At 44.1% G+C, this 18,560-nt stretch overlaps 1 long non-coding RNA gene across 1 annotated transcript in view; it reads left to right on the top strand.

Annotated features, from left to right (window-relative positions):
• Positions 1 to 18,560, top strand: part of LOC128424435 (uncharacterized) — a 103,439-nt gene that overhangs the window by 41,418 nt on the left and 43,461 nt on the right. The window contains exon 3 of the long non-coding RNA XR_008333020.1: positions 12,667 to 12,799. This is a non-coding gene — a long non-coding RNA (uncharacterized LOC128424435). The remainder of the gene's footprint in view (positions 1 to 12,666; positions 12,800 to 18,560) is intronic.

Below are 18,560 nucleotides of genomic sequence, written 5' to 3'. Positions count from 1 at the left end.
CACACACACACACACACACACAACCTGAGCTCAGTGGGTTCGGCAGGACTGGAAAAGGAGGTGGAATGAGCTTGTTTTTATTTATCTTTGCATTTCCCGTAATTTAACTCCAGCAAGACATACGACTACCATTTCCTGTAATTCTGCCACAATTAATGGCTGCATTCAGTCTGATAAATCATCTGCCGCAATAATGGATGCACACAGCTGCTTATAAAATGTCACTCATATATGCAACGTTTAGGGATGCAACAATTAATCTAACTGATTAATCAATTAAAAAACCTTTTCATCGATTAAAAAGCTGCTCCAGAACCTGAACGTTTTTAATCCTTTTTTTTTTTTTTGCAGTTTTTCTATCTTAAGTGGCAGGTTCCCTGATATAGGTGGCGATGCTTCTTCTAATGTGTTGCTGCCTGTGGCCATAAATGCAAGCATCACTCTGACACAAAGAACTTTTTACATTAAGGCTTGCTTTGATTCGTATGTAAATCTTAAAAAATAAATCGAAACACGGTGATTCAGACAGGAGGTTTTTTTAAAAAAAATGTGTGGAAGCTCTAGCCACTTTCATTGGGCTTTTTAAATTGGAATAGTTTTTCTAAATTCTGATGGTACACAAATCCATGAAGGGGGAAAAGATGTGGCTCAGTGGTAGAGCAAAAGCTCTGCATACAGATGTTGGCTACATGCACGCAGTGCCCGATTTACATATAAGCTAAACAAGTTATAGCTTAGGGCTCCACTCTCTTGGGGGCCCCAAAAAAATTTAAAGGGAAAAAAACCTGGATGTACATTTCCAAAATAGGGACGTGGGTGGCGCTGTAGGTTAAACCACAGAGCCTAGGACTTGCCGATCAGAAGGTCAGCAGTTCAAATCCCCGCGAAGGGGTGAGCTCCCATTGTTCAGTCCCTGCTCCTGCCAACCTAGCAGTTCGAAAGCACGTCAAAGTGCAAGTAGATAAATAGGTACCCCTCCGGCAGGAAGGTAAACGGCATTTCCGTGTGCTGCTCTGGTTCGCCAGAAGCAGCTTAGTGATGCTGGCCACATGACCCGGAAGCTGTATGCCGGCTCCCTTGCCCAATAAAGCGAGATGAGCGCTGCAACCCCAGAGTCAGCCACGACTGGACCTAATGGTCAGGGGTCCCTTTACCTTTTACCTTTCCAAAATACTGTATAAGATAAAAAATAAAATAAAACCTACATACAGCAACAGTGTTTTGTGTTGTGTAGGCTCCTATGATGTAAGTAATGGGCCCCGCTTGCTAGCCTGCTCCCTAAAATATCACTGGTTTGCTCATTTCTATATATAGGGTGCCTACATTCTGCATGGACTGGCTGCATGGCATATATTCAACACAAAAACAGGAACTTTTTGTTGTTGACAAAAGACAGCTGGACATATAAACGGCCCCACTACCTTCAGTAGCTATGGGCCTCATCAAACCTAAATCCGGCCCTGCATGCACACTATACCTTTAAAGCATATTTCATAGAATCATAGGGACCCCGAGAGTCATCTAGTCCAAACCCCTGCAATGCAGTAATCTTTTGCCCAGTGCGGGGTTTTGAACCCGCAATCTCAGGCTCCACTCACTGAGCTATCCAAGCTGTTGTATTTGAAGCACATTTCCCTACTCCAATAATTCTAGGTGCTGCAGTTTGTTAAGAGTTGCTGAGAGTTGTAACTCTGTGAGGGGAAACTACAGTGCCCAGAATTGTTTGAGGGAAAGAATGTGGTTCAAGTGTGCTTTAAAGGTATACACAGGTGGATGCAGCCTCAGTCTGACTGAAAACTCAGACTGAAAACTCATTGACTTGGAAAAACGCCTCCCTGAGACCCAGGAAACCCACTGCCCATGAGTGTAGATATCACTGATATAGGTGGCCAATGATCTGATTCACATAAGGCAACGTTTGTGTTTCCCTGAAAAAAAACGATACCACTGTCGGTGGCTGTCTTTGTGGTGTGATGCATTCTGTGCTATGTTGTGGACATAGATGAGAGTTATTAACCCCACCTTCTCTTCCTCAGCCCCTTCTCTCTCCCTCCTTAATTAAACAGCAACATTTAACAGCATCATTGGAACTAGCAAAAGGGTGGTTTGATAACAAATTGAATGTTCACATCCCAATGGGAGCGTTTGAGACTATGGTGCGGATGCATAACAGTTGGTGTGTTTCAGTGTGCAGCTCTTTTAAATCAAAGCGGAAGTATAAAAAACTCAAAAGCAAAACTGGAGGGTTTATTATTATCATTATTATAATGGTGCCACCCACTAAGAGGGCTATCGATGGAGCACCTGCCATGTTCCTACCACTCCTTGGCTCGGTCCTTGCAAAAGTTGCTTCTGCTACTACCGCAGGCAGAATTTTACGGGCAGAAGTGTATGTCCATCAATAGAAAGTGGGCGGGGTGGGGAAAACTGATAAGTTTAGAGGACAGGATGGAGGTAAGCGTTCAAATACTCTCGTATAAACTCTTGGAGATGGCCCCAATATGGTACTATTCCTAATGTGGCTATTCTTAACAAGAATGTGGCGGGGTGGTATTTCTCAAGAGTAGAAACAGTGGAATTCTGCTCAGAACCTGATGAAGCAAGCCCCCAAATCTGTTCATCCCGCCCCCTATTTTTATAGGGAATTTGACAGCAGTTCTGCCTGAGCCCTTTAACAGGAGATGTGCATGGTTGAATCTGGAACTTTGTTCTTGTAGTTTCTCTTCTACCACTGAGCTGTAGTATCAGCACCGTTTACTTACAGCTGTCTTGGAATTCAACCCACTAGAGATTCAGTTCTCAGTTTCAACACTCTGCTTCTGCATACAGTGGTACCTTGGTACTTGAATGGCTTGGCTCCCAAACAAGTCGTCTCCCAAACGCCACAAACCCAGAAGTAAGTGTTCTGGTTTTTCAGAAGCCAAATGTCCAGCGCGGCTTCCGATTGAGTGCAGGAAGCTCCTGCAGCCAATTGGAAGCCACGCTTTGGTTTTCAAACCATTTCAGGAGTCAAATGGACTCCCGGAACAGATTAAATTTGACAACCAAGGTACCACTGTGCTAGATATAGTTTGTATCCTGGGCTGCTATTCACTGTTGTTGTTTAGGGTCTGCCTCACTCACATAAATCCCCTGCCCTACCGGGTGACTGAATAGAATCATAAAATGGTGGAGTTGAAAGGAACCCTAAGAGGCATCTAGTCCATCCCCTTGCAATTCAGGAATTTCACCTAAAGCATCCATAACAGATGGGCATTCAACCTTTGTTTTAAACTCCAAAGAAGGAGAATCCACCACTGTCCTAGGGAGTCCGTTCCACTGTTGGACAGCTCTTACCATCAGGATGTTCTTCCTGGGTGGACTGAATCCACACATCCCAACTGAAGCAGATTCTGAATCTTATCAGGCCAGTTGTGTTGACTAGAAGAACGCACACAGGCTGCGCTGTTGGTGCCAAGTCTGTTATAGAGGCCTTTATTGAAGTGGTTTATAGCTGCCTTTGAGACGGTCAAGCCACTGGCATGGATCGGATGATTCTGCGATCACTCAGGCAAATAACTTGCTATTCAATTCAGCACTCTGGCAATTTCACCTTCACCATCCTAGAAAACTGGTTGGTTACTTTGTCCCTGCTGAAGTTTTGGAAGCTGGGATAGGGAAAAGCAAGGCTTTGAGCTACTTTTCGCTTCATGACTAGCACAGACAGAGGCAGGCTGCAGACGTTGCGAGCTCTCCCTGCTCACTAAGCCCTGCTCTCTCTCCAGCTTCTGACACCTCCTCCTTCTGGTCTTCTCCCTCTGACCACTCATGGTTGTCCCACCACCACTTTCTGGGCTCTGAGCCTTTTCCCCTTGGGGGTTCCCCAGTTGGTTCCTCCCACCATTCCTCTACGTCCAACCAATCCAAGACATGGTGACAATGTTATTCCATACCATTCCTCACTGAAACTCCTCCTTTTCTGTGCAGCCTTATAACTCTGGGGGTGATTAACCTTAGTCAAAGGATCTGTGAATCACAGAGGCAGGCACCTGGGCAAACTTAATAATAGCCTCTCCTCCAAACCCATGGCAGAGAAGCGATGGGGTGTTGGTGGTACTGCTGAGCTCCCGAGTAGTGGGGTGTTCAAGGTGTACTGCTGTCCAATCCTGCCTCACTCACCTTACCAGTGTACAAGCCAACCCTGGAGCTGGCTTTACTTTCCATTGACTCTTAGCACTTTTAACATGTTCTGATTAATTCCATTGAAATAGCCAGTCTTTAAGCTTTGGTTGTGCTTCAGGCTTGCACCTCTCTCTCTCTCTCTCTCTCTCTCTCTCTCTCTCTCTTGCTGGAGATCCACACTAAACAGGTGACAGCTCACACTTCTGCAGCCAAACCATAAAATGTAGGGCAAAAACTCCCTCCCTTTTTTTCTTATTAAAGAAAAAGCCCCTGTGTACTCGGGGAAAGTTGGGAGGAGAGAGAGTGTGACATTCATGAGCTACTTCCCAGATAACAGCTGATAATAGTTCTATGGACAGACTGCTGGGAACGAAGGAGCTTAGCAGAGGCATAATGTGAGAAATCAGGTGAGTTTTAATCAGCTCAGGAGCACTGCGCAGTCCCATGGGGAGGAAACAGGAACTGGAACTAGATAGTCTGAAACAAAAAAGCAATGAAAAATGAACCTGAGAGCAAAAGATACAAGCTTCTCTTCTGCCAAGGGAAAGCAATATGCTAGCGGTTCTGTTTAAACCCTGCCCGAATGAACCCAGGGCAGTGAAATCTCCCGTCTGCATGGCTGTTCTTTCATGGGCCATTGCCTATTACTTTCTTATTTTAAGGCCCTTTCGTATTTGCTTAAAAACGCATATAAAACGGACACTGGAGATCTTGGTTACAAGAGAACCAGAGAGTTATCTTGGGAATGGCTTTCAAAACCCTTGAGTCAAAATACAGAAGGATGATATATAAATCTAAATAATAATAATAATACACAATCCAGAACAAGGAAATGGACTTAAAGGGGCTTAGCAGGATAGAAAGTGTGCTGTGGAGTAAGGGATTTGATGTGGTTCTCCCACTATCTATTCTGACAAGGTTTGCATAATTTTTCTCTGGAGTGGAGAACTGGGGATTGCAAAGTACCAAGAGGTTAATATTGTAGGCATGTACGGTCGCTTTGTGCAGATCCTACAGACTTGGGGCTTGTCTCCAAGGGACATTCTCATGGGTCTAGTTTGGTGCGTTAACACTTAGCGAGGGAAGCAGTACCAATGTTCCCCTAAAGAAAAAAAGGTGCCTGCTATGGGGACAGGGTTTCCAATGGTAGGATCGTTCCCTCTGGGAGGGCTGCTCCCCATCTTGAGTGGCAATGGTCATGGGGCATCTATGCTAGCCGCTCATAGGAACTAATTGCGTAGGTTGTGGTTGGATGAATGAGAACATCTAATCCTGGAACACAGAATTCCTGTGCCAACATAGATTATTTCAGCCGGAACTGGACTTCAGCAGTTTTTCACTGTGTTCCTTTTCTTGCCGAATGCTCGTTTCTTGCCAAATGCTCGTTCTTGCCGAATGCAGTGTGGGCTGGAGGCTAAGAGCAGCTCTGGATTCAGTGTGTGTGCCCAGCAGAGAGTCATGGCCAATATTAACTCCCTGGAACTTGCACTATATTTGTCCCTTCCTATAAGTCTCTCTCTCCCTCTCTCTCTCATTCACATGCACTCACACACACTCTCACAACATATTTTTAGTTGTATACATAAAACCTTAAAATAGGAACACTAGGAGGCTGACCTATTAACAGGCTGCATGTACTGAATCAGTCTCTTGGCTCTTCTAGCTCAGTATTGTCCACATCAGGGATGGAGGACCCAGCACCTTTAAGATTTTGTTGGCCTCCCTGCCAGCATGTCCAGTGGGTGTTGTAATCCAGTGACATCTGGAGGACTACAGTTTCCCCATCTCTGACATAGACCATAGACCTTGTAATAATGGGCTCTGTGGATGCACCTAGTTCTTTCTACTTTATAAACCTACACATTTTGAAAAGGTGCCTTGGATTTGTATGTCTCCAAATAGCTTCTTAATCAAGCAGAAGAAAGAAGAGTAATAGTTGGATTTACAGTTTGACAAGCAATTGAAAGCCAGCATGGTCCCATGAGTAGAACTTTCATCCTGACTTCTGTCCAAGTCAAGCATATATCCTTGGTAGGTGATTCTGAGTGGGTTCCTAGCAGCTTTCCATTCCCCTGGCTTCCAACTGGATCTAGTAGTTAAGTTCATGGATACATTCCTGGTTAGAGACTAGAAGTGTGGAGGGGGATACTTTTGCGGCAGATACAGTACAGCACGGGTGTCAAACACAAGGCCCGCGGGCCGAATCCGGCCCACCAGACCTCGTCATGTGGCTCGTGTAGCTGCCGCCGGCTGCCAGCCTTCACCTTTTATTCTCGCTTTTTTTTTTTGACACAAGAAAGCCGCCTCTTCAGCGCATGCGCGGCAGCCTACAAGCCAGAGAACGCCTGCCCTCTAGCGGCGCCGGCCGTTCTACACAGGAAACCTCCACTTTACATGTCCTTTACATAGTCCTACAGATACAACCGGCCCTTTGAGGGTGACCAAACTGCTGATGCGGCCCCCGATAAATTTGAGTTTGACACCCCTGCAGTACAGGATGAACCCAGTGAAAATTTTGATGATGTAGATCTGGCAATAATTTAATGTTGGCCTTAATTGGAGCGCAAAAACTGAGTACTTTTCTCCCCCAGGATGCTTCCAAAGTACCTAGAAGCTGGTACTAGATGTGCTCTTCCTCAGCTTATATTCTGCAACTCAGAGGTCCACTGGCTTTCCCAAACTTGAGTCTCCAGCTGTTGTTGGACTACAACTCCCATCCTAGATCTTAAAAAGCCTGGGGAAGTTAAAAGGCACCCAAAATAAAGGCGCGTCAGGAAGGTGCCAGGCCAGTCTCTCTGGGAGCACATTCAGTAACTGTGCTGCTGCCAGACACTGGCTGCAGGAGACAAGCCTCCACTGTCCGAGAGTTTTGGTTCAACAGCTCATCACCAGGATGTCCTGGGTTGCAGAAGTTTACATGTATATCTTTTTCTACTCTCCGTTGTACAACCAGCTACGCAAATGCGTGCTATTCCCTATTTTGGGTAGTCTAACATCACGACACAATGAAAATATCAGATTCTATCTGTCTGACATTAACCCGGAAGTAACTGCAAGGGTGGCTGAGTTTTTGTCAACAGTATCTCTTAGAGTGGTGAATGGCACTATTTAGTGGGAATGAAAATCCTCATCATTATATATTTTATATGGCTGTTTATTTGTATATATTTTAAAATTTTATATATGGATGTTTTATGGCATTTCCATGCACTGCTCTGGTTTCGCCAGAAGCGGCTTAGTCATGCTGGCCACATGACGGGGGGGGGGCTGTCTGCAGAAGCAGACAAACGCCGGCTCCCTTGGCCTTTAAAGCGAGATGAGTGCCGCAACCCCAGAGTTGCTCGCGACTGGACTTAATTGTCAGGGGTTCCTTTACCTTACACTTGTAAAGTTTGGCATAGTAAGTAGTTTGCATGTAGCAGTAGTGGCACATCCTGCTCCCAGCTAGCCCTGCAGAGACAGTACAGTGGTACCTCGGGTTAAGTACTTAATTCGTTCCGGAGGTCCGTTCTTAACCTAAAACTGTTCTTAACCTGAAGCACCACTTTAGCTAATGGGGCCTCCTGCTGCTGCCGTGCCGCCGGAGCACGATTTCTGTTCTCATCCTGAAGCAAATTCTTAACCCGAGGTAATATTTCTGGGTTAGCGGAGTCTGTAACCTGAAGTGTATGTAACCCGAGGTACCACTGTAGTTGGAAGGGACCCATGGTTCCGTCTTCCATTGCTGTATGACAGCACAGCAACCATCTCTAGGAAGCCAAGTAGCAAGAGGAACCCAGTATTTAATTAAAATACATCCTCTTCAGTCAAGGGCCTCAAGGTGACTGCCAGCCAACTTAAACAATGAGACATTAGCACATGCTAAGGAGAACTTCCACAGCACAATCAGCATGGTGGAGGAATTGGATCAGCAAGTTCAAAGGCACAGTGCAGGTCATCAAGCCAGCCTGCAAAATGCTCTGCAAAAAGGAGCTTGGGGGAAGGACATTGGTGGCAGTGCCAGGGAGGCCTCCCATGGGAAGACATTCCATCACTGTGGTGCCATGGTTCACCAAGCCCACCTCTGCCTGATCCTGACCTCATGCCTTGGGCTTCTGACCCAGATATCAGTATCAAAGGTGGAGGAAGATCAGGAGCAAATGCCAGCTCTGGGTTTCAGAGGACCCTTCTACAGAACACCCTTAGGTGATAGAATCATAGAATTGTAGAGTTGGGAGGGACCCAATGGGTTAGCCTAACCCTTTGCAATGCAGGAATCTCAGCTTAGGCATCCATGTCAGATGGCCATCCAACTTCTGCTTAAAAATCTCCAAGGAAGGAGAGTCCAGAACCTCCCGAGGGTCCCTGCTGCCTTTCTTCAGAGTCTCCCTTCTTGCCGCCTCTCTTCCTTGTCATGGCTCCCACCTGCTTGCACGCCACTCTCTGCCCATTTGTTCACTTGCTTGTTGCTCCTGACATCTATATAGTGGGCTCTTCATTTAAACTGTTTGTCCACCTCTCTCCTAAAGCACCTGGTGGTTTGTGAAGGCTTCTAAGAGAGCTCAGTGGAGGTATGTTATCCGGAGACAACTTGGGGCTGACTTAGGGAAATATAAAGGGGTCAATTGCACCCCCACCTGACCAGCAGGTGTGCCCTAGGTTTTCCTGAGAACCCTCACAGCCTCTGAAGAACTGTTGCTCAGATGGGGAGGGCACTTTACTATACTTGCAGAAAGTCTCTGGCTTATCCAGGTTGGGCTGTTAACAACCTCTATGTGAAACCCTGGAGAGCTCCTTCTAGTGCATATAAACTGAGCTGGACAGACCAATGACCTGGGATAGCTCAGCAGGTAGAGCATGGCACTCGTAATCCCAGAGTTGTGGGTTCGAGCCCCACATGGGGCAAAATATTCCTGCATGGCAGGGGGTTGGACTAGATGACCCTCGTGATCCCTTCCAATTCTACGATTCTATGATTCTATTTTCTGATTCTGTATAAGGCAGCTTCCTATGTTCACATGATAATCTACGCTGGACACCAGTAAATGCTAACTGATCTCCTCAAAACCCATAAGCGCTAAACTGAAAGTGATGCTATGAATAAAAATTTGCTGAGGCTCGCTACCAAAATAGAATGTTTTCAGGAAGAGGTGCAGTTTTTCCATATTCATTAGACAGGAGCCTTTGGACTTGCTTTTTATCTAATCATTCTGGGCTGATTTTTCCTTTTTAAAAAAATGCTTCTTGAAGGTAAGAGTGTTAGGCCTCTTTACCCACTTCCCCAAGTGCTCTGTTTCTCTACAGGCGCTTGCTTGGAAAGTTAATTACTCTATTCTCTTTACAGTGACCTTGACGGTTGCTTCGTATCTGAAAGGAATGGCATTTGGGTTTTCTAATTTAGAAGCACAAAAGCGGGTGAGAGAAGACAGGACTAGTACCTGATTCACTCTGTGAAAAGAGCCACTCATGTTCAATTTATGGGCTGCTGAACCTGGAACCAAAGATAACATTCTTGGGCTTATGCATTAATTATGATTAATGGGACAACAGGAATATCATTTGGGTCACATCATGTATATATTTTATTTATTTCCATGTTAGAATTTCACAGAATTGCAACGAAGTATGTGATTTTTCCAGGCGCTTTCTTAAACGTAAATTACTATTTGGATTTTTTTTTTTTTTTTTTTTTGAGCATGCATATATTTTCCTCCAGTCTTCCCAGGTCCACTGTGACAGGATGTCAGGAGAAACAGGACTTCCCTAACAGAGTTTATAGAACTAGCAAAATTAACTGTGGTAATAAGATATCAAACACACCAGAAATTAAGGGCACAGTGGTTATGGTTCAAATAATATATGAACAAACACTGCTCTAATGACAACATGCTGATAAGTTTAGACTAAGCTTGTAAGGTGACTTGATGTTATACCATAGTACTATAAAAGAAGTAATTACAGCGATAAATAATATGCAATGTAAATAAGAACTTAAATGACTCAAAGGTGATGAGTGCTGGTGGAGGGGAGTCCAATGGGTGTGTGTACTTTATTGTTTGTTTGTAAATATGCTTAAATAAAACATTTTTAAAAATGTAAGAGAGAGGGAGAACGAGAAACAGGACTTCCCATTTGCTCATATTTCCTTCCATCTTCTGATGGCACCTTTTTGTCATTCGGGAGATTATGGAACATCCTCAGAGCAGGAAATCTCATTAAAAGAGGAGGAAGAGCTGCTACTTGCACATGTGGCTGTCAAGGAGAGACAAAACAGAAGGCAAATGGGATGATTCTTCCACTCCCCCCCACGCCCCCCATTGCTTTACACATATATCTCTGTTCCTTATCTGAGACCCATTTTAGATGTGGCAATAAAGAGGAACAATGAGGAGTGCAGCTGAATTACTTCCTGTTTCCTTCTTTTCCACCCCATAAAAAGAGGCACAAGGTGTACCCACCTTGCTCATTTTTAAGGCATGAAAAAGTGTCCGCTTTTCCATTGATAGGTAGGAGTCACAAAGTTTCATTGGCTTTCACCCAGAGTGTCGTCTGAAGGAACACAAGGCCACTGCCTTGCTGAAATTAAGCAGGTCTGGGGTTTGGTCACTGCAAAACGTGTTTTCATGGCACCCAGGGTGTGGAGGGCACACAGAGCCCGCCGCGAGCCAGCCCAGCCCTGACGCCAAAAGACACACAACACTATCAAACCTATAGTTACGTAAATCCAACTAACAATAACACCCACAACGTAACTGGCTCTGTTTAACTATATGAATTCTTTATACATCAAATAAACATACTTCTTTTCACATATCAAATTAATTAGAAGCAATTAAAGACCAACATTTTGAACAGGAAATACAAATAGATCAGTTCTTATATACGTAATGTCCAAATAGAAGGTTTTTTGTGTTCCATGTATGTCTTTACGAATACAAGTGTCAGACGCGACAACTTTAAGAAGCAGTACTTGCAGAAAATGAACTTGTTCTTTGTAATGTTCCACATATGCCTTTGCAAAGTGTAGTTGTTGTATGCAGTTGCTGTATGCAGGTACCAGACGAAAGAACTTAAGACAAGGATTCCCGGAATAATACCTTGTTTCGCTCTGCCGGGCTTCGTCAGCTGTGCATACTCTAAATAATACAGATAAACAAAATAATGTAGGGTTTTTTTAACAAATTAGGACTTAAATAATATAACATGCATATTGAACAATGGATCTACATACCATATTTTGTGTATCAGAGACATGGAACAAGTGACATGGCGGATTCTGCAGTAAACAACCAGTAATCCCATGTTTGCTTTTATAGAAAGACACAGTGTTAATTCTGGTTACAGGTGGCAGCAATCTACAGCTGACGCTAACAGAGAAACACCATTCCTGAGCCACTTTGCGAGACTGGAATGATCCTCATCTCGCAAAGCAGCACAAGGCTGGCTTGGGGGGGGGCAGCATGAGCAGCACACACCCAGAAAAATGACCCAGGGTAATCGCCCTGCCAGCCCCTCACCATGCTACCTTCCTGGGTTACTGCTTGAATGGAAAGCTCCCTCTCTCCCAACCAAGCTCCATGGTGGATGAAAAGTAGGAAATCAGTGTAAGAAAATTAATCAGTTTTAAATTAACCACATAATCACCCTTAATTGCTCAGAGGTACAGGAAAAATTTGATTCGGTCCACATTAAAAGGCAAACGTACCTACCTCACACTTTCCGAAACACAACCATTCTTTGAAATTTGCTCTTCTCCAAAGTTTGCAGTGCAGTTCTTCGGACAAGCGCTGTGTAAAAAAATGCACTTACTAGAGTAAACTGTGCACAATTCAAAGTGTTGGTGCTGACCTTTAAAGCCCTAAACGGCCTTGGTCCAGTATACCTGAAGGAGCGTCTCCATCCCCATCGTTCTGCTCGGATTCTGAGGTCTAGTGCCAGGGGCCTTCTGGTGGTTCCCTCGCTGCGAGAAGCCAAGTTACAGGGAATCAGGCAGAGGGCCTTCTCGGTAGTGGCAACCGCCCTGTGGAACGCCCTCCCACCAGGTGTCAAAGAGAAAAACAACTACCAGACTTTTAGAAGACATCTGAAGGCAGCCCTGTTAGGGAAGCTTTTAATGTTTAACAGACCATTGTATTTTAATATTTTGTTGGAAGCCGCCCAGCGTGGCTGGGGTAAACCAAGCCAGATGGGCAGGTTATAAATAATAAATTATTATTATTATTATTATTATTATTATTATTATTATTATTATTATTATGGCAAAAGAAACATAACAAAAATACTTCATATTAAGGACAATTCGTTTGCGATAAATTGTTCATTAGGCAAAGTTGCATAGAAAAAAATGTGTATATTGAGACAAATTTGCACCGGAATGCTGATGAATTTTAAGGAGGACTGCCTTTTAAAAAATTTCAAACTAATGTGGAAATGTGAAGCACTAAACTTGAGATTGGAAAAATGATTTGCCCAACACTACCCTATGTAAATATCAACACTTTCCTAAGATTTTGTTTGTTTGTCCAGGTTTTCCATCAGGATTTCCACTTGCTCACAGTGAAGAGCCAACAAACAGAGATGCCATTTCTGTAAAACGAAAAGATGGAACTTCACCTTGCTGCAGCAACAGGCTCCATCCTCCCCAACTTCTTCAATATCAGTAGGTTTTCTTTGTGGCCTTTAAAGCAAACAAATATATTTTATATCCTCACAGGTGGAGTTGGAATGTTAAACAAGTCCACATTTAATGCAGTGGATCATGTCCTTATTCAATCTGTATTTTCACAAAAGCAAACTCCTTAATGAAAATTTGACACACCTTAAGTCCTATTTAAACAAAATTGTCAGTTTGGGCATAATGCACTGCTTTCTTTATGCATGCTGATGGCTGCATAATTATGCTGTGATAATAGCAATTATTTCCAACTGTTGGTGGAAAACATGCTCAGTTTAAATGCTGCAGGGTGTGCTTACTGGGTGTTTGGGCAAGCTTTCTGATAAGATTACCTAATGACCAAGATAGCCCGAAAAATGGGGAGATGAGAGGTGGGACTTGGTGCGGAGGAAATAAATATGATTGGTTGAGATGCAGTTACCATTCTAACTAGGCTCATGCATGTTTTTGCCATTTTGCAAGCCACACTGGCAAAAAGGATCAAGGAACTGGAAGAGTTGAGCAAGAATCACTTGACAGGAAAATGGAATGATGGAGACAAACCATTTTCTGCTTCTGCATCTTTAAAAAAAACACAAACTCATGGTTAGAATGCTACTTCAAAGCAATCCTTCATGCAGCATTTTTGATGTAATAAGGTTAACAGTGATGTGAATGAGCAGATTTTTCCTTTTTTGAAAGAAGTAAATAAACACGACATTCTCATTTGGATGTTTTCCTCCTTAAATTAGGTGTTCTCATTATTTGCTTTTGGAAGCTTCTTCCTGTGAGTAAAAGCCTGCATTATTTAAATAGATTAAAAATGCATAGCAGATGTACAGCACTGGCGATAATGCAAGGCTGGCCATCTCTGCAGCCTGCCTGCTTCACAGTCTTGATTTTTGCCTGATTTTACATGGTGATGCACATTGAACATTACTTATTCTCGTGCTTTATTCCGGCTCAGAAGCATGAAGAATTCAGGCATGGCAGGCATATAGTTACATCGTTAAAAGAAAAAGGGAAGAGTAATATTTAGTAGAACATCGCTAGATTTAACTGCGGCAGCTCTCTAGCAAGAGCTGCTATTGGTGTGATACACCCATAATAATTGCAGTAAAAATGAATGCTGTTCGGTGTTGTATATTTGACAACACTGGTGTGTGTATGTGTGTGTGTGTGTGCGCGCGCATGTGTTTCCTAGTATGTCAGGCCTTGCAAATAAGTCTACAAAGTACCTAGCCCAACAAATATTCCAACTTGTACCATCCAACACATACTGATACTAACTGTTTGTCTGCTAGGCTGTAGCTCCTTAGTAAGAGCCTGAGCTTTGCATGTAAAAAGTCCCCAGGTTCCATCCCTGGCAACTCCAGGTAAAATGCTTCCTACCTGAAACCTTGAAAAGCCACTGCCATCCAGTGTAGAGCAGGGGTGCGGAGCCTAAGCCTGGTGGGTGTGGAAGGAGAATAAATGCGGACCTCCAGCCCTTTCTGTCTGGCCCTTAGGGCTTTCCTCAGGCCACACCCATATTCCCAGGCTGTGCCCCTCAACAGCCTTGCTCTGATCTATCCTCATGAAGACATCTGCATACCTGGAAAATAGTCTGCTGCACAAAAGCTAGGAGTCACACCTGTTCCTGCATTCCCTTTTGCATTTTGCCATGCCCATATAACACTGGTACTGAAAGACCTACATTGGCTCCCAGTGCATTTCCGAGTTTAAAGCCCTAAACGCCCTCGGCCCAGGAGACCTGAAGGAGTGTCTCCATCCCCATTGTTCAGCCCGGACACTGAAGTCCTGCTCCGAGGGCCTTCTGGCGGTTCCCTCATTGCGAGAGGTGAGGTTACAGGAAACCAGGCAGAGGGCCTTCTCGGTGGTGGTGCACACCCTGTGGAACACCCTCCCATCAGATGTCAAGGAAATAAACAACTATCTGACTTTTAGAAGACATCTGAAGGCAACCCTGTTTAGGGAAGTTTTTAATGTTTGTTTTATCGTATTTTTATATTCTGTTGGGAGCCGCCCAGAGTGACTGGGGAAACCCAGCCAGATGGGGCAGGGTGTAAATTATTATTATTATTATTATTATTATTATTATTATTATTATTATTATTATTATCCCCACCATTGGAAAGGTTCTCCGTGGGGAAAGAGCATCCCTCAGGCTGATGAGAGGCACCCTGGGATAGACAATATAGAGCTTGATAAACACAGAGACAGCTACCTGTGTTTCTAGAACTCTGAGTCAGATGTCACATTTCTTTTACATTAGTCATGAAAAACCTGATTTGTTTTCCTGAATTGTGTCTTAACTGCGCTCCAATTGACCCAGGTTAGCAAAGACCTGCTTTCAGGCACAAGGGAGTGGTGTTTCATAACATTGCAGCCATGATGTTTAGAGCAACCTCGCACCCCAGATCGCAGGCAGGGAATTTCATTTCCTTAAAGTCAGAAGAACTGTGACAACAGTGGTGGTAGAATCTGGATACTACAGTGGTACCTCAGGTTACATACGCTTCAGGTTACAGACTCTGCTAACCCGGAAGTAGTACCTCGGGTTAAGAACTTTGCCCCAGGATGAAAACAGATACTGTGCATCGGCAGCAAGGCAGCAGCAGGAGGCCCCATTAGCTAAAGTGGTGCTTCAGGTTAAGAGCGGTTTCAGGTTAAGAACGGATCTCTGGAATGAATTAAGTACGTAACCAGAGGTACCACTGTACTTGTCTTCAGAGGCATCAGACTCAAAGCATCCTGCCACCTATTTTTCAAAGGAATAGAGCCTATGAGTGCACTCTGTGCCACCCAGGCAGTTAACACCAGTAGAGGCTGAATTACACTGAGCACATGTATGCCATGCCATAAGGTGGGCAGTGACTGCTCACAATAAACCATGACAATTCAAGAAGCCTATCTTATTCTTACCATCTTTTGTGTGGAAGCTGTGATACATTTCTCCTGCCTAACTCAGCAAGCTCCACCTCGCTCCTTCCTAACAGAATACTGGAAAGGCGTTAGCAATTTACGAAAGGTAGAATCAAGGGGGCGGGGGAGTAGTGCAGCATAATATTTCTGTAACACTGTTGATTTATGGAGGGTTTAATGATTGTGTGCAGCCCTAACTTCATATACAGTGTGGCCCTGCATGAGATTTATGATGGATGTTTTTCTCACATAAGGTGATAGACAACGTATGCCGATGGCTTAGCTTATTTAGTTAATAGTTTTTATCTGGCATAAGCTACCGTCCGTAGAAAGCATACCCTGTGTAATTGGCATGCATTGTAGTGACTAACTTGCAACATTAATCATGGGTGTCACGGCCGAGATGCTCTTCTGTCAACAGCAGTTGCAACATATTAACGAGGCACCGCAAGAGGAGCTACAGGTGTAAATCAGGCCTGTCAAGCATTGTCTGGGCCATTTTGTAATCAATGGTTTATTTATTACTGCTCCCTCCCCAAATCGAAAACCGTACAAGCAAGAAGTCATGACTGGACTCCAGTATTTCAGGGGAATCAATGGAATTAATCATCAGCATTTTCCATCCGATATTGAATCAGCTCAGGTACTGGAATGATAAATGACTTTATTATCTGGATGGAATCAACATGAAATGATAACCCAGGCTTGGTATTAAAAATACTTTTCGATTTCTCTACACCCAAAGCTTACATTCTTCAATATTGCTCTTCTACCCACCCCCCACCCCTTTCCCCTAGTAGCTGTCTGGAGAAAATAAAATAAAATTAAACACTGAAATGATTGAATCTCATGCAATGAGCACAAAGAACTTATAGTACAGTAGTAATAATAATAATAATAATAATAATAATTTATTATTTGTACCCCGCCCATCTGGCTGGGTTTCCCCAGCCACTCTGGGCGGCTTCCACAAAGACCAAAAATACACTAAGATGTCACACATTAAAAACTTTCCTGAACAGGGCTGCCTTAAGATGTCTTCTGAATGTCAGGTAGTTGTTTATCTCTTTGACATCTGATGGGAGGGCGTTCCAACACCGAGAAGCCCCTCTGCCTGGTTCCCTGTAGCTTTGCTTCTCACAATGAGGGAACCGCCAGAAGGCCCTTGACAAGCAGTCAAAGAGCAATATGGGGCTGTTTGAAAGCTGCCTTACAAGCAACCCCATATTGCTCATAGTAGTAGTAGTAGTAGTAAGTGGTGTAAGGGATGTTAGGGGAGGGGTAGTACCTCTGGCGGGGCACACATGCTCCTTCTGGAGTAGTTTTTCCCTTTGGTCCCTACTGTGTACTCAGCTATCACCTGTGGGTCCTAGAAGCTGTCAGCATGCGACAGCGGTCACACCCCGGGAAATGGTTTTGATTGGCTGGCTAAACCAGGTGAGGGTAGCTGATGGGTCTCAAACCCTTGGTGAGTTAGGGACTTCCCTACATGTGAAGACAGGCTCCTACAGATTGAGCAGACTAGACCAAGAGCGTGTCCAACGGTCAAGAAGGTGGTTTCTGCACATGCTGTAGAGGGAAGTGAGGGGCAGATGCGGCTTGTCAACCTGGGAAGGTAGCCCATCTAGGAGAAGGAAAACTCTGATCCTAAACCTCTGCTGCCTTGCAGAATATCTTCCGGAGAAGAAAAGGCTGAGTAAGCCCTACACAAATCCAGAGTGGTTTTATGGTGTCTTGTCTGCCTCCCTCTGGCACCTCCTGCAGCCAGGCTGGTGCCAAATGTATTGTTCTGCTCTCCTTTGGACCACATTAGTCTTGTCATCTGGGCAGCCCAGGACCTCCTTTGAGGAAGGTCTGAATGAAGGGTGGGATATGGCTCAGCAGGATTCCACTTTGTTATTTTCAAACTCACCCCACTTACCTGGGGGTAAGCCCTATTGAATTCAATAGGGCTTACTTTTTTAAATTTTTAATTAAAAACACATTTATTCAATAGTTACACTTCAGCTTTGTCCACTGCCATAATACCACAGAACTATCACTCCAGTCCTCAATAGTGCTTACTTTTGAGTAGACGTGGTTATGCTTGTGCTGTTAATTGCTACTTTAAACACGATCAAGAAAATAGAGTAATAAAAAAGGGTCAGAGTTATCAAGAAGGGGGGGAAGGGGGGAGTATTGTTGTGAAAACCAAAGAGATTGAAATGCCACTATCCAGACAATAGAATTCAGAAGTGCCAGCTGAAAGCAAACACCAAGATCCATTGGTATTAAAGGAAGCTGCTGGAAAAGAAAGCCAGGAAGTAATTATTCTGGTTTAATAGAAGATGAAGTATAACTGTCTCCTCTGGACACTATAGAGTCATTGCAGTCTGACTAAATTCCATCTATTTGGTGGAGCCATATCACTAATCAGGAGGGAAGCTGTGTGACAACTCGCTCTAATGAAGTTTGTGTCATTTTAGCAAGATAAATGGCTGTGGTTCAACCAGGCACCATTCAGTTAACTCTCTGGCTGCACAAACGGCTCTATAATGTTCTCTTCAGTGCACAAAGAGGACATAGATTTGCCACGTTCCAAACCTCAGCATCGCAGAGGGAACAAAAAGCTGTTGCCTCTCTGTCCATTTCGAATGTAACCTTTTTATAAAGCACATTTTCCGTGGCTGGCCAGCTGAATTGGTTTCTCAAGCGACGGGAGCAATCTCTGGCAGTTAACTGTCCCCCCTCCCTTTAAGGAAGCAATTGTTTTGTAACAGAACTGTCTGAAAGGATTTCCCCACCAACTCCCACTCTCCTTAAAGCAAATGTTTAGGATCAACAAGATTTAAGTACATGCAGG

The sequence above is a fragment of the Podarcis raffonei genome, chromosome 12 (assembly GCF_027172205.1).
Source record: "Podarcis raffonei isolate rPodRaf1 chromosome 12, rPodRaf1.pri, whole genome shotgun sequence".
NCBI lineage: Eukaryota > Metazoa > Chordata > Lepidosauria > Squamata > Lacertidae > Podarcis > Podarcis raffonei.
Note: the sequence above shows the minus strand (reverse complement) of the source record. Positions and strands in the feature narration are given on the sequence as shown.